The sequence below is a fragment of the Chinchilla lanigera genome, unplaced genomic scaffold, assembly GCF_000276665.1.
Source record: "Chinchilla lanigera isolate Chin_1 unplaced genomic scaffold, ChiLan1.0 scaffold00004, whole genome shotgun sequence".
Classification (NCBI taxonomy): domain Eukaryota; kingdom Metazoa; phylum Chordata; class Mammalia; order Rodentia; family Chinchillidae; genus Chinchilla; species Chinchilla lanigera.
This window is the reverse complement of record NW_004955405.1, coordinates 5,587,406-5,604,241: the sequence shown is the minus strand read 5'-3', so window position 1 is coordinate 5,604,241 and position 16,836 is coordinate 5,587,406. Positions and strand designations below refer to the sequence as shown.

Genomic DNA, 16,836 nt, shown 5'->3' with positions numbered 1-16,836 from the left:
AAGAAGATTTCAATAGGCATGTTCACAGAAAGACAAATGAAGTCTGTCAATAGACTGGTTAAGGGATCAATAAAATTTTTCAATAAAATGAGCATGGTGCTGCACGCCTATCAACCCAGCCACTCAGGAAGCTGAGGCAGGCAGGCTATTTGAGGCTAGCCTGGACAACATAATGAGACTCTATCTCAAAGATTTGAAAAGAATATTTTTATAAAGGACCAAATCATAAATGTTTTGGGTTTTACAGGCTGCATGGTCTCTGACAGCTCTACTACGATAGCAGGAAAGTAGCTGCTGTTGGCCACAGACAGGGCGTAAACAACTGAGTTGCCACATTCTAATTTAAAATATATAAATACATCATAAATACAAGTAAATGTAATAAAAATTTGTTCTCTACCTAATAAATTAATATAAAATTGGTATATTAACATGGTTCATATTTATAATAGTAAATATATGTTGAATACATAAGAAATTAGAGAGAGAGAGAAACAAAGCAGGCAGCAGGTTATATTTCGTTCGCAGATCCTAGTTTACCAACTCCTGGACTGCATACAGCGGGGAAGAGGTCGCTCCATCACTAGTACTGATACATTCAGCTATAAGAGACTGAGAACCTAAAATCACAGTACAAGACAGAGGTCCAGTCCCCTTTCCTTCTAGATAAAGTCGACTGGCATCAGGTCTGGTGTGGCAACTCCTTGATTCTGAAAGACTCAGGCTCCTTTCATCCTTGTATGTCACCATCCTTTACACGTGACTTGAAACACTTGGTACAAAGCATTGGCTTGAGTTCCAGCCATTGAACTGACATCCCAGAGAACAAGGAAGGTGAGTTTAAAATAAATGTAAGGCATGCACTTCATTTTGAGGACAACCCTGTAACTTGTAAACCCTTTCTCCTTGGCTGTCTATCACCACATAAAAGCCAAAAGGGATGACACTTGTTTCAAAGTGAATGGCTCAGTATCGTAAGTTATCATCTCCTAAACCATTCTCCTAAACCAAAGAAACATTTTTGCACACCTCTTAATTGTTGGCCTGTTCAAAATTTCTTACTGGCTGAAAGGTACTCGATAAACTGTTTTCCTTCTGTCTGTAGTAATAAAACTATACAACACTATAAACATTTTCCATGTTTAACTCCAAGATATTTGGTTTTCTGGCTAGAAACAGTAGAGCTTTTGTTTTTAAAATTAAAGCAGACTCTAAAACCTAATTTGCTTCAGAATGCCAAATATTTTTTCTTCTGTTATGTTCTAACTTGACTGTCATTTATCTCTAAAACATATGGCTGAATTAGAAACTGAGCACACCACCCCCAGTTGTCCCTAAAATAATCCCTCGACGTTACTGCTAGAAAACAACCATGTACGGAGGTTTTTAGAGTCTAGCATACAGGCAACCTACACTGTGAAATCATACTCATGGTAAACAGGAGTTGCAGTACAATAGCTAGAACGAGATGTTTCACTCACAACTGGTAAATACGATAGAATATTTCTTTTTATTGAATGTAATCTGACGTATCACTAAAATTACCATCTTCAAATATAAAAGCTAAATTTCTGGCCCTTCGTATTTGTAAAAATAAATAAAAATTTAGCAGTCCAGATAATTCTAGTAAGATAAAAGGGATTGCTGGTCCTTACCTTCATGAACTAACTCAGTATGTGTTGACATTAACATTCACTTTAAACAATAATTTGAAGATAAACTGTGTTTGATGCTAAAAAAAAAAGCAGGTAATTCAATTACCACTTAAATCTTTGAAAATTAACTTTCAAATTATTTTGCACTTTGACCTTTTAAGTTTTTACTTTTAAAGATATTTCAACAATAATAAACAATGCACAAAACTTTCCAAGTTGCAACTACATATAAACTCTCTACCCCAGATTTCATTTCAGATATATCTCAACTCACATAATATTTTTATTACCTGACATTTTAATCAAACATCAAAAACTACTGGCCAAGGCATTTCCAAAGCTCTGTGAAGTAAATTAACTTTATGAAATGGAACCCAGCTACATATTTTGTAATGAAATTTTATATTACATTTCAAGAAAGAATGCTGTCCTTATAAAAAGATAGCCAATGTGGCTCAGACAATAATAATGGTAAAAATATTTAAAAGAAATATGAGAAGTAAGAAATATTTTAATAACCCAAAGCAGTATTCCACTTTAGAAGTCTCTGTAAAATGCTGGCTTTCCCCAGGATCAGACAAGTCCAACTCTACTGAGACTGGCAGGGTCCTCAGACCATACACTGCCGGCCTGGGGCAGACAGCCCCTTGCGTACAAGAAGTCAGGGTCTCCCACCTGTCCAACAAGACTGCTCAGCTATCTAACCACGACCAGGAACTGACAAGATCACGTCAAGTGCTTGGAAAAGGTGTTTTAATTCCCTGAGTAATGTGTGTACGTGCACTTACATTGTAGAAAATATGCTCAAATGTATAGGTTGGACAAATGCATATGATTCCTCCAATTCTTTTTATGTCATTTGCCGGTTCAGGAAGCTCAAGGTGAAACACCATGGCCTGGACTTCCAGCATCTCTAACATGCGTGTGCCTCATCCTACAGGCCCCAAGCCTGCCGTGACTTCCAGAAGTGAAGCTCTCTTCCGACCACAGCTGCTTCCTCACATTCTCCCAATCAGACTCTGCTCATCACAAGCTTCACATTTTAAACATAATTCATAACTCCTGGCCTCAAACCCTTTGCTTCAACTCACAGCAGCTCCTCATCCTCCAGTTAAAACCCTGACATTCTCATGTGAACTCCAACCACCCCAGCCTGAGCCAAGCCCTCTTCTGTCAGGACACAGTGACACGTGTTACCTACACTACTTATTTTGACACCAACTACTATCGGAGCATCCTTATCCTCAGCAATAAACAGTTTTGAAAAGGAGCTGACACTGCAGACTTGCTATTACAGGCAGAATTATGCTTCCCCAAATTCCTAGCTCGGTGCCTCCACATGGGACAGGGCACGGTAGAAGGGCTCTAAAGAGGAAAGTAACATGCAATGAGGGTCCCAGGGGGACTCATCCAATATGACTGGAGTCCTAAGGAGAAGCCAGCCAGAACACACGCGGAAGTACTTTCATAATTTGTAACACAGCCTTGTGGAAGATACACTTGTAACCTGATACAAATGAAAGCAATGAAGAAATCTGCCTAACTCCTTACAGCCTCAGAGATACACACTATAACCGGGTCCAGTCACCCCTAGAGATCACGGTGTTCACTGTCACAAACCGACCCATGAAGAACACCATTATTACTAGTTCTCCATTCTCACTAGAATACTAGAAAATTGAGACGTTTTTCTTTTTCCTTTTTTATGGGGTGAGGATGGCACCCAAGGAACATACTCTACCACTGAGCTACACCCTCAGCCCTTTTTCTTTTATCTTTGAGACAGGATCTTGCTAAATTGCCCAGGCTAACCTCAATTCTCCTGCCCCAGTCAATCAAGTAGCATGCACTGCCACATCTTTCTTTTTCCTTTTATTTTATATATTTTTACGAACATACATAGTAGTCAGGTCTGTGATTTAACAGTGATCTATTTAAAATAGTTTTCTGAAATGCTCAAAGAATGGAGTCTGGCACACGTATATCTATCTTGCTTTCATCCATACTATGTTTCTCAATTCATATCAAGCATGAGCCATATCCCACAAGAGCCACAGCCTAATAAAGTTACCATTGATGGGAAAACTTGCTTTCCTATACTGTAATACCCTTTTTAAAGAGATCTTAAAATCAGTAACATTTATCATGATCACAGGAAACTGGAATATATCTCCCATCTTAAGAGTTCATGAAACTTTAATTTGCTAAGTGAAGTTGTGTTACCTCACAGAACTAAGTAAAAAGAGTATTATCACAAGGTCATCAACAAAGCATCCCTGTGATGAGGGAAAGGATCACAGAACAGGTAAGCTAATCAAAGAAAAATCTTTTGAACCTAAATGTGCCATGTAGATATTGAGAGTAAAAACAGATGAAAGAAAAGAGCAAACTTAATGGGATTAGGTTCTGGAGCTCAATTTTAGCATCTCAAAGCGCTGTAAGAAAATTTACAAAAAGGAATGACCACAAAGAATTCTCGTACACATTCTTACACACACACACTGGGAAAGGAAACATCTCCGAGCAAGCGGCAGACTCTACATACACAGTGTGTCCATAAAGTGGAAACCAGTCTCCCGCTTTACAGTCACACCTCATATACCGCCCTGGAAGGCAGGCCTCCTAGGTGGGGCATCGGGTTTCACAGCAAGCTCAAACACAGGATTGTTAACACTAATCCACAGCAAGATCTGTGAATGAGAAGAAAAATAGATAGGCAAACAGCCACAAGAAATATGGCCCCAATTAAAGGACTCACAACACTTGCCCTATTGATTACCTGTTATGTTAGCAAATGAGTAAGCCAATAGCAATCACTGATTGCTGTTTATCAACACAGTAATCCACAACTGTAAAGCTTATCAACTTTAATCACCACATAGTTAGTGTTCATGTTTAGTTCTTTCTAATTTTCTTTTTATTTTCTCCTAGAAACAAAACTGTCTTCTTTGATGCAACAAGGATGCAGCCTATATCTCATCAGGAAAAAAGCAGAGTTAAAAACGAATCAAGTTGAAACTGAGGCAGTCTCTTTGAAGAGTGAAAAAATTCTAAATTTGAAGTATTTTTTTCTTTAAGTAACACAGTAAAAAGCAAAGTATAATTCCAAGCTAAGGGCTATCAAAAAACCTGATGATGGGATGTGTCAATGACCAACAATTTATAGTATGTATAAAGTTAGATAAGATCACACTATTAAGGTAATTAGAAAACAAATTCTGGTCTGTTAGTGTCACCCAAGTAAACAGAAGTTAAATACACACAGAAGTCTTATCACATGAATACTCTGCAAATTTATTACTGTCCTTTTTCTTTCTGGAAATGATTTTTAACAGTTGTTTTTAATCATGCAAATAACAAACCTCTAAAATCTAATGTGCTGACCTAAATTATAGAAAGAAAGATGGAAATAAGCTACCCCACATTCCAAAACATGAAAGCCTTTTATCTTTTATGTGTTGTTGTTGCTAATCACATTATGCCTTTATGGGGAGAAGTTATCATAAAAACTTATATTTACAAAAGAAGATATGAACCTAAAATGCCTAAAAGTTATATTTTTATAAGAAATTACAAGGCATGATTGATTAAAATCATAATTTTCAAAATGCATCTCAAAAATTGAGAACTTAAGAAAATAAAACCTTTATCATAATTTCAACTAAATAAAATCTATTGGCAACTTTAGATTCCTTATTTATAAAATACACATAATAGTTATTACCTTGAAGACTTACGGGGAGAATTAAATGTGTTAATGATGCAAAGCACCTTGCCCAGCATGCGCTCTGTGAACGCACCCTCCTCAGTTAACCCGGTGCTGGCTACCAGCACTGGCATAAGCACTGACACTGTCAGCACAGCCCAAAGCTGAGCCCACCTCTGCCTATGCACACACCGCTCTCTTCATGCCGCTTGCGCAAACGCCTGTCCTCAGCTGTGTGCCTTTCATAGATGTGGCTCTCCTCTAACCTGCCTCTTCCTGTTGGTCTGGACATGGGACCTTGAGTTTAGTTACACTTTTAACTATTCACTGTTGTGTGTGCTAATCGTAAACTATTGAATGGCTTAAAGATCCTTCAAAGAAGAGATTATGCTCTAAGAGTCTTTCCCAGTTCTTAAGTCTCAAGCCCAGAGAAGAGCAGCTCTCTCCAGAGCAGGCAGCAAAAAATGGACATCCTCCACCAGCACCAGTCATGGACAGGGCAGAGGGGGCTGAAAGCCAAGAGCACCTGAGGTGCAGCTCGTGGTCCTGGCCTTCACGTATTTAGAGAGAGAAAGATGCACACACTCAAAAGCAGTGTGAGTTCTAAGCTAAATCACATGGCTGTAACTTGCAGTGTGAAACTGTCAGAGCTAACTGAAAGACAAGTGAAAAATAATAAGGTGATGGAAGACCTAACGGGAAGGACTCTAAAGGTGAAGAACACGAGAAGAAAAACAGCTGTAATCACTGGTTGTGCAGGATGTACCAGAACCACCCTTCATGCTGGACAAATGCTAACATCCTTGTCCTTTATAGCATTCCTTTGAGATAGGCACTGCTGTCTCTATTTTAAAGATAAGGAAAATGAGGCAAGGAAGGTTAAATACCATCATACAGCTCAGAGGTTCACAGCCTGAGTGATGATCCCAACCGCCTGACCTCTTGCGTCAGCTCTCATTTCGGGCTCGCACCACACTCTCAACAACCATATGAAGGCTTCTAGAGCTCCCTGTGGACAGAGGTCCTGGCCTTGGGCAGGGTCTGCGTCAGCCAAACGCAACACCCACAACTATCTGCAGCATCTAGACAGAAAATTCAAGAGTTTCAACAAAGCTGAAAAGTTTGTAAGTCAAGATCTGAAATTTAGTGGTTCTCACTCTTTTCAGTCAGCCATGAAGGACATGAGCAAAAAATAAGCACTGAAAAAATTATAGACAAGAGAAAGCAAAGCCAAAGTACGTTACTAAGCCAGATTCACTCTTAGCTGGTTCATGACAGGGAGCAGTGAACGGTCTGTGAATGAAAGTACATAGTTCACCTCTTGGCGGACCTGCATACCCTGAGCAAGAGGCAAAGCCACTCAACAGTCCTGAAATACAGAGCGCTGACTCAAAGAGCTGAAGCTAGCAACAGCGTATCAGGACAGTGAACAGTAGGAAGCTTCTCAAGGAAAGAGATCTACCAACAGATGAATGGATAAAGAAAATGTCATCTTTAGGACAACATGACCCACCTAAGTCTGTAATGTCAAGTGGAATAAATGACACACACAAGCTTAAATATAATATACCTTCTTTTATATGACAAACATAAAGTATAAATAAATTTGAAAAACAAAATAAAAGGTCTATAATAGGAAAGAGGAACACAGATCTTTTGTAAATGGAAAGGGGATCTACAGATGGAGGGTAGAGGGAGGGAGAGGAGGGGAAGGGAATAAAAAGAATTGAGATGTGTTAAAGAACATGTACCTCCTACTTACGATGCAAGTAAACAGTGTGCACTGTAAACATGCACTAATAAAAAATTTTTAAGTTAAACAGCAACAAAGAGAACAAGCACTAAAGACTCAACATGAGAGGGGTAGCAGGAAAGGATGGAGTCAAAGGCATAGTGGGAATCCTTAAAACAAAGCTGTCCTAGGGTTGAACTCATTCATGGATATAAAAGTAAGGGTCAGTGTTAAGTTAGACTTGTTTCTGTAACATTTTAACCTCAGTGACTCCATTAGATAGGAATTAATTAATCCATTTTACAGATGATAAAATTGAGTCCTCATTAAGACATGGACATAAGAAAGCTCCTGAAGGTACAACCGCCGGAGACAACGACAGATCCAAAGCTGCTTTCCTTAAGTCACTCTGTCTCTTAACCTCTAAATGTCAATCAATCCAGTAACAACTACATAAATCTAAGCAGTAGGTTTACCCTTGTGATCTCTGGCTATCATCAAAGGAAATTAACTGAAAGCCTCCAGCAGGTGCTCTGTTTCTATCCCCTGCTAGTAAAAATTGAACTAGCTTGGGCTACTTCTACCTTACCATCACAATATAGGGGAATCCCAAATGACATTTCATAGCAATGAAGAAAGAAATGTAATGGCAAATACTAAGACCAAAGGCCAAATAAGGCTTATTTGTTCTTTATAATAAAACTTCTGGAAAAGAAAAGCAACCTGTTCAAATATACACAGCAAGCACTGGACACCAAACCCCCCCCCCAAAAAAAAAAAACCTGCAAAAATAATATTAAGCAATCTGTGACACATTTTTCTCCATGCATAATGAAACCCAATGTTTGCTTTTTAAAAGTTAATAAGGTGCTTTTTTAAAATTAAAATTGACATAAACGTTAATAATTAAAAGGTGGGCATAAATGAGAAGTAAACATTAATTAACACATATTTCTTTTCTATCAGAGGTCCAGAGGAGCTATCCCTTTTCACCTGATTCTAAACAATCTGTTTCAATTATTCCATATAAGGCACCAGCTCGATACAATGAAATTACTGTCTCTGAGGAAGTCATATATCTGTGTCTGGCACCTGGCAGACATAGTACTATCATCAGGGAATGAATTAAGAGAATGAATGAAGTCTCATTTGCAGACAAATTAGAAAGACAAATCCAACCTTGAAAAAAAAAAAATGCTAGTCTCTTTACCAGCTTTTCCTTTTAGTCCTTTTGCAGAATATAATTCATTGACAAACATTTAACCCAGCTTGGACATTTTAGAAAATAAAGCCATGTTTAATTGCTCGTTGGATGGCACGCTCTTCTGCTTACCTTCTACAACTTTTGCTTTAGAAAACACGATAGGCTGCTTAAAACTCACATGTTCTCCTGCTAGCCAGCAAGCATCGACACTCCCCAGCAAGGCCTGCGGCTGGCCTCACCATCTCCTCCCCTCCCTCCACAAAAGCCAGGCCAGGCCATGACTTAACAAGCAGAAGCTACAATCTAGACACCCATAGCTTAAGAAAGAAAGAAAGAAAAAAAAAAGTCTACTGCACAGCCTAGATCTGGAATCACAATCACTAATTTACAAGCGATAAAATTTAAGCTCAAAGAGTCAGAGAAGCTGCCCAAGGTTGTGTGGTTAGAAAAGAGGAAGCTCAGTTTAGAAGAAGCGTCAAAGTCTTTTAAAATAAAAGACCCAGGCTCCTAAAGGACAGAAGCAATATGACCTTATACTTTCTGCTTGTTTTCTCCCCTTTTATATACTCGTAGAGTCTATCTACATTAGGGGAATCAGACACTTCAAAACCCCTACTTATTCAGGAAGTTGTGCCAATTTGACTTGGGAATCCAAGAATTTCTGGTCACAGACTCAGAAAATTGTCATTCTTTTTCCTCCCTTTCCCCTCTCCCTTCCCCTCTCTCCCACTCCTTCCCCTGGTCACATTCCTCATTTCAGTTCTCTGTCCTACTTCTCAACACATGCGCTGGAGGACCTCTCTGAGCGATCCTGTGGGAACCCGTGTAGAAGTGACTACCTCGTACAGAGAAGGGAGCTCTGGAACAGCTTCAACTGTAAACACACAACTCAAGGCAGAGAAATGCAAGCGCCTGCGATGATGGGCCAACAAATTCTGACCACCAAGGGACTAGGAGCAGAGGTCTGCCGTGAGAAAGCCCCGAATGGACCTCGTGCTGACTCTGTCTCATGTATGTCACTGGACATGTTATCTGTCTCGCAGGATTGTGAGAATTAGACAAGTTGCTGTAAGTGAAGTACTTGGCACAAAAGGGCGGGCCACAGACTGCAGCTGCGGTGGGAGCAGAGGCAGTAAGCAGGAGAGCAGCAGAAACAACCTGCACCTGTGAGCACTGGAAGAGCAACAAGCAGCCTGTTGTCCCCAGTGTGGCTCAGGACGAAGGCCAAGAACAGCAAGAGGTGGCACTTGCTGGGGTGACACTTTCAAAAGCCAGACAATTACGTCCTACTAGGTCCTACTATGCGATTGCCGGATACTTACCCAGTGGGTCCCGTCTGAGGTAAGTGACCTGACCTCAAAACTCTGGCTGCTTGGCAAGCATACTACTTTAGTGAACATAGCTGCATGTAACACCTGTTCTGCTCCTAATCCTAGCATACAGTACATAGGCACTCAGCCCTCAGAAACCATACCACAGATAAGATGAGTGCACACAAATGACAGCCTCTACAGAGCTCGTGGGAGTGGGTCTGTGAGCCGAATGCTTATTCCAACACCAATACTTGCACTGCCAAACTTGCACTACCAAATCTCTCACTTAATCCAGGTTTTAAAATCTATGTTCACTATGAGGTAACCATGTAAATGGTGTTAATTCCACCTAATAGATATAGCTGCGATTCACTGAAAGGGTGTATTTGGAAGTTCATTCCAGATTTACACAGGCTAGATATGATTAAATGTCTAATTTTTCAGCAATAATAATCTACCTAAATTTAATCATAAAGATACACAGATCGAGAATGCACACCTCTTCTTCTAATATCAGGTCCAACCCCTGAATTTGCCCTTGTGAACATCATGAGAATAAACCACGAGTGCTAAATTTAAAATACAGCATTTGAAAATAATGTTTTTGTCTAATTTTTTTTCACAACTGAATAAACTAGTAACTGAGGCTAAAAATTAGGCTATTCATATCAATATGTACTGCAGGTTCAATTCTTGCCACTGAAAATTCATTTATATGTAATTTATTTCAAATTTGATCCAGTGCATTCTAAAAGAAGTTGTATTTTCTCCTGACCAATTTGTTCTGTTAAATGTCTCACACGTAACACCTTCACTTCAAATTAAGCAATGCAGAGAAACCATGACAAAATTGATAGTTTAGTGTTCCTTAGCTAGCTCAAGATTTAACATTTTAAAGCTGTAATTTACTTTTGCTTTTCAATGAAGAATATGGAAAAGAAAAATATTTTATATTCACAGATGTATGTGCAAGAAGTACAGTAATTCCCATTCAAAGAAAGTAATGCTAACAATAATTTTAAAGAATTAGTTCATTGCCAAAAGACTCAGATATCACAAATACACTCACTAACCTTCTACAACAATACTTGCTACTTTTATCAAGGATTGTACATGAAGATTTGTAAGATCATTGTATTCCAGTATACTAGATTTATAATTGAACAGGAAACTATAAGAGATAGTCTAAAAATTTTTCTATCTCAGGAATTTTGATCTTGCTGCTTAAAATATTCCACATCACTTTAAATATTACAAAAAAGACATCATTCTACATTTATTACTAACCTATTTTTTGGCAGAGAAAACAGACACATGGACAACATATCATTTGTACTGCAAATCACAGCACTTTACAACCAGGTCTAGCGTCAAATAAGTTTATCTATTAAAAGACTTGCCTTTACTCTTATGCAGATTGTAAGTAGATGTATCTCTTCTCTAGTTAACCTATGGATGTTGAATGAAGATTTCTTTCATCATCAGATTATTACTTTTATGGCAAGCATTAGTACTTTAATTATATATATTCAAAGGACAACTCTTGTTTTTCTACTTTATAATGGAAGATGGAACATCTATATGTCAGAAAATCTGCCCAAAGCTTCAAAACAAAATTCAATTTAAATTAGGTCATTTTAAGACACTGATACAAACTGTAATTCTATCTTGATTCTATGAAGTTACACTCAATAAGACAGTAAAGAAAAACCTGTTAGCCAGTGTGCTGACTGTCCCATTTCCCCCATTATGTTCTGAAATGTTCTATACATAGGGCCCATGTCATTACTGGATCTGTTAACAGTTTTGCAGCTCAGAATCTGGCTTTATTTGTTAATCATCAAGGTGTCCTATTGTAATTACAGAGCTGAAAAATGTTACGGTTCATAATGTAAAACTCATGAAAGTGCACAGCTGCTGTTCATATTCTCAAGTCTATGAGAATAATGATGTCACGGAAAAAGGCTGAAGTCTTTTCCATGTCTGGACAGCCAAGCCATTCAGCCTTTCCAGTCAATGGAGGTACACAGGTTGCACTATAAACATTATGTCAGCATACAATAAGGGAGGAAGTTCATTAAAAAAATCACCAAAGGCAAGTTAGATCTTCTCTATAGCTCTGCCTTTAGTAAGCTTTCTGACCCCTGCAACTCCCCCAAAACACAAACATCATCTCACTGTCTGACACTCTACTGTGAACAAAGAGTTTTACAAAAACTGAATGTACATCTTCAGGCCCATACAAGGCCCATAGAAAGTCATCTAAACAAAAGCATTTTTCTGTAGTTACATGTCTCCATAGTAAGCATAATGAGTTGAAGCATCTCCAAAGAAATGAAAAATACACATTAGCAAGAGCTTACACCTATGTATTTAAAAACTGCTAATATTATTTACTATACATAATACTAAATAGTTTTATCCCAGGTCAGAAGCCAATGTAGAAGAGGAGTCTGGTTTCCTAACTTGAGGTTCTTTTATAACAACACATAGAAACATAAAACCATGTTCAAGTGAGAATTTTTAAATGACTTAAAATATATGACTATTAAATATTTTCTACTATATATATTTGCAATACTTTAACTATGTTAATTTCTAGATTATAATAAAAAATTTTGAACAGTGTGTAAATTATAGCTGTTAAAATTACTGGAAATTTTTGAGATTAAAAACAGAACAGATTTGGCACATTGAAAAAAGGTGTAAATTTTAGCACAAAATTTGTCCGAACTAGTTGTATAATCTTGAATAAATTTCATTTCCATTTCCTTAACTTTAAAATGAAGAGAATGGGGGAAAGTGCTACACAGTGTCTCACTTTCCTGCAACAGTGGTATCCAACCTGTAATCATCAGGTATGGGAACACCAAGCATCAAAATGATCATAGCTACATTTCATTTGCTGTATACTGAGCACTTTTCTAAGCGTGGTACACACACTAATTCATTTACCCTTCATGGAAACCTATACATTAAGAGCTATTCTTAGCCTCATTCAGGTGAAGGCACAGAAGAATGGATATGTTACACAACCCACCCAATGTCACACAGAGAGTGGAAGAGCAAGACTTCATATCAGGCCAACTGATTCCAAAGGCAGCTCATTTACCACCATTCTGCACTGAATACAGAGGAAAAATATCTCTTATCAAAAATGCTTGGGGACCAGAAATGTTTTTTCAGATTTTGGAAGGTTGATGACAGCGTATGACAATGCCTGTAGATCATTAATAACAACATTTCTACAATATATACATATGTGATATTGTATGTATACATAAGCAGAGAAAGGATCAGGTAGTTCCCTAGGTCTTAATCAGTTTTGTTCTATTCATAAATGCAAACATATCTGCAATGTTGCAAAGAAGACAGATTTTGGTACCAAGAGTGGGGTCACTGCTGTGATACCATCTGGCCTTGTGGTTCAGGAGCCTTTGGAACTGGCTTGTGGGAAGAGTGGAAAGGTTTAGAGATGCTGGCTGAAGAAGCAACCCTAGAATGCTATAAGCAAAGCTTGATGGGAGATTCTGTTCAAAGTCCAAAAGACCAAAATGCTGATAGAAATGCATCTGGCAAAGACCAAGCTCAAGAGGTTTCAGTTAGGAACAAGCACTGCATTGATTTTTGGACTACAGATCATGTGTATTACGTTCTGTCACAAAAATTGTCTGCATTTTGCTTGCATCCAGAGATGTTGCCTAAAACTTAGATTAAGGGCAGTGGACTAATTCATCTGTCACAAGAATTTAAAGGCAGTCTAATGTAAAGGCAGTACCATGGCTCCTGTGGGGGCTTTTAGCCAGATCTGTGTTGACAGTCAAGAGCAAAGAGCCCAGTACAATGATTTAAACTGTTCTGAGTTTGGCCACAAAGGAAGCTCTGGTAAAGGTACAGCCTCCAAAGAAGGAGCAGAGTAAAGCCTAGCTGCAGAGAAGAAACAGAAAAATAGAAAAGATGGCCTGAGGACATCACAAGAACCAGCAGGACTCTATCCTTAGCAGCCTCAAAATTACAAAGGTGGAAGACTTTGCTTTGAGAAGACTTTGCCCATAGCACCTTGTTCCAGAATGGCAGCAGCCTAGAGAATTTGTTCCTCAGGACTTGGTTTATAGTGCTCAACAATCCAGCCACTCAACTCTTATACCCACTGGATCAAATTTGAAATAAATTACATATAAATGAATTTTCAGAGACAAGGAGATCTGGCTACTGTTCCAGCTAACACCAGACCTTTGTGTTGTCCATGTGGTCCTGGTTTTAGGTGCACACAGAATGTAAAAGTTATGAAGTCAGGAACAATTCCACTCAAATTTCAGAAGAAGGCCTGGGAGGCCAAGGAATGTGCTCCTGAGAGGGCACAGAATGTGAAGCCAAAGTTGCAGCGGGGACCCCAGAAGGGTGTAGAAGCCAGGAATGTGGAGGATTTGAGGAAGGCTAAAATAAGTGAACAAAGCCAACTCAAGAGAGAAGCTAGAAGAGCTGTAACCACCAGTAGTGCTGTAGAAGCAGAACTACCCAAGCCCTTCTGAGTTCACATCTTGCTGTGACTGCACTGGATGCTAGACACGGACCTCCAAGACTTAATGTTTGCCTTGCTGGATTTTGGACTTGCTTTCGTCCTGTTCCTTTCTATCCCCTCTTTGTACCTTTTGGAATTGAAATGCTTATCTTGTGCTATTATATGTTGGAAGTGTCTAACTTTCTTTTTGTGTGTACAGGGGCTCACAGGTAAGAGCTTGCCTTAAATTTCAGAGAAAAATTTGGACTTGAACTTTTCAGTGATGCTGAAACTGCTAGGACTTCAGCAACTCTTAGAGATGGACTAAATGCATTTTGCATCAGGAAATGCACATGAGTCTTTTGGGGATCAAGGGCAGAATATTATGGCTTATATCTGGATGGCCCCCCAAAGCCTCTTCTGCTCATAGATGGTTCATTTGGGAGGTGGCTGGATCATAGGTGTGTTACTGGGATTAAGAGGGGTGTGGTACTAAGCATAGTCCTGCATATGGATAATGGGAAGGTTCACCCTGAGTGTTGGTGGCTCCATCCAAAAAGGCTTGTAGCTTGAATGCTATAAAAGGAAAAGGGAGGCTTACTTTGTTGCTTCCTGCCTGCCACATCATGGACCATTTCTCCTCTCTAACGCCCCTGTGCCATGATAGCCTGCTTTGGAGCCAGCCAACTAGAATATGAAACCTCTACAAACTATGAGCAAAATAAACCTTTCCTCCTTTAACTTGTGGGTGTCAGGTATTTTGTCTCAGCAACAATAAAAGTAACTAAGATAAAAACCATGTTTTGTTGTTGTTGTTGTTTGTTTTTTCCTGAATATACTCTATTCCTGCAACTCTAAGGCAACACTTCTGAACATGTTTTTATTTGGGATTGTACTACAAAAGAAGAATTAAATTTAGTAACGGCATGCCATGAAGCGACAGAAACAATTAAATCTTGTATCAGCTTATAAAATGGCATTTAAGTATAGTATCCACTACCATGGTTAACTACAGAACTACAGTCTGCAAATCATTCAACTATGATCATTTACAGCTGAGAGCAAATCCTTCTTATTAGTATGAGAAACTGCTTTAATTTACTGCCTACTGAATTTTGTTTGGTTGATTAATAACAAGTAAATAATGGTTTAATCTCAGCAGCATGAAACATATAAATATATAGCAATTCAAAGTTTGCTTTATTTTCTTGACAAAAATATGATACATAAAATTTTGTATCTGTTCCCAGTCATTTATGATCAATAACCATACAATCTTAAGAGATAGAAAAGGCATTAGACATTGTTTATTTCTTTGTCACAGAAGTAAAATATAAAAAACTTTTTCTCCATTGTAATAGACTACAGAGCTCTAAATTTTTTTTGAGAATTCAAACTGTGTTTCATTGTATCTGCAGAGAGCTGTGAAAATAGTGATTGTGACCCCATGTAAATTCTCCTGTGCCACAATGTAAATATACATGCCCAAATACGTAAGATTAAAACAGAAATCTACTCCTCAGCACTAGTCCTACACACAGAACAATCTGAGCCCTCCCACTTCCTCCTTCCACAGCAAGAACATGCAGGTAAACCTCGGGTTAGACTCCACTTGTCTGTCCTCTGCGCTTTTGCCTGTGCCAGGGACTGTGTAATCAAATCACTCCTTTTACAGAGAACCACAGTACCAGGTAAGTGTGGAAACAAGTTATCAACCATTGCAAACCCTGGACACAGCTGGGAGGACACCTGTTGGAAAAGGACAGTGATGTTAGAGCCGCAGAACAAAAGAAGGGAACGTTCTCACTACATACTCTCCAGCATCAACAACTGAAGTAAAAGACCTTGGTGAAAAAAGCGGTAAGCTGAAATTAGATTTACACTTTACATCTTTAAAATATGGAACTCACCTATTTAAAATAAGCCCCCCAAATGAGTCATTTTCAATTCAACAATCCCATTAATATATATGACGAAGTCCCACAAAATGCTAATTTTCTTTTATTTATATTGCCCATGCTACCTGCTCACCTTTCATTATAATTTTTTCTCCTTAAGTGTCTATCTTTACTTTACAAATAAAAATGGGAAATTTCTATAAAGAAAATATTAATTTTAACTTTATTTTTAATTATTGTTTATTCACTCAAAAGTAATCAGTACTTTTTTAAAAATCACCTATAGAAGGGGCCAGAATACAGCTCAGCAACACAAGCGCCTGCCTGGAAAGTGCAAGGCCCTGAGTTTGATTCCCGGTACCCCCCACAAAAAAAATCGTTTCAAAAATCACCTATAGAAGAGCCAATGCGCAGGCTTTACAACTACAGTGTAAAAGGTGCATGGGCAAAGAACCAGAATTTTGTAAGAGTTTTTACCGAACAGGAAAAATAAAATGTAGACTCATAATTAAAACTCCCAACATCCAAATGAAGTATCTGACTGTCCACCTCTGAGAACACATTTCTAATCAATGAATAAGCTTTAACTGCAATCCATACAATTTACCTACTGCCATTTACTTCAAAATTTAGAGCAATTTTTCTGAAATGGATTGAAAAAACTGGAAGCAGGGAAATCATTTAAATGTCTGCACCCAAATTCAGCCATTCACAGGTAGAAGCCTTGAAGAGAAATGTTAAGAATGAACCTTAGAACTGAATTTGAAAGATCAGCAGCAGAATGAATGGAGCTCACTACACGCAACTCAGCACGAGGGAGAGAAACA

At 38.4% G+C, this 16,836-nt stretch overlaps 1 protein-coding gene across 2 annotated transcripts in view; it reads right to left on the bottom strand.

Annotated features, from left to right (window-relative positions):
- Bmpr1b (bone morphogenetic protein receptor, type IB) overlaps positions 1 to 16,836 on the bottom strand; it is a 376,760-nt gene that overhangs the window by 180,689 nt on the left and 179,235 nt on the right. The window lies entirely within an intron of this gene.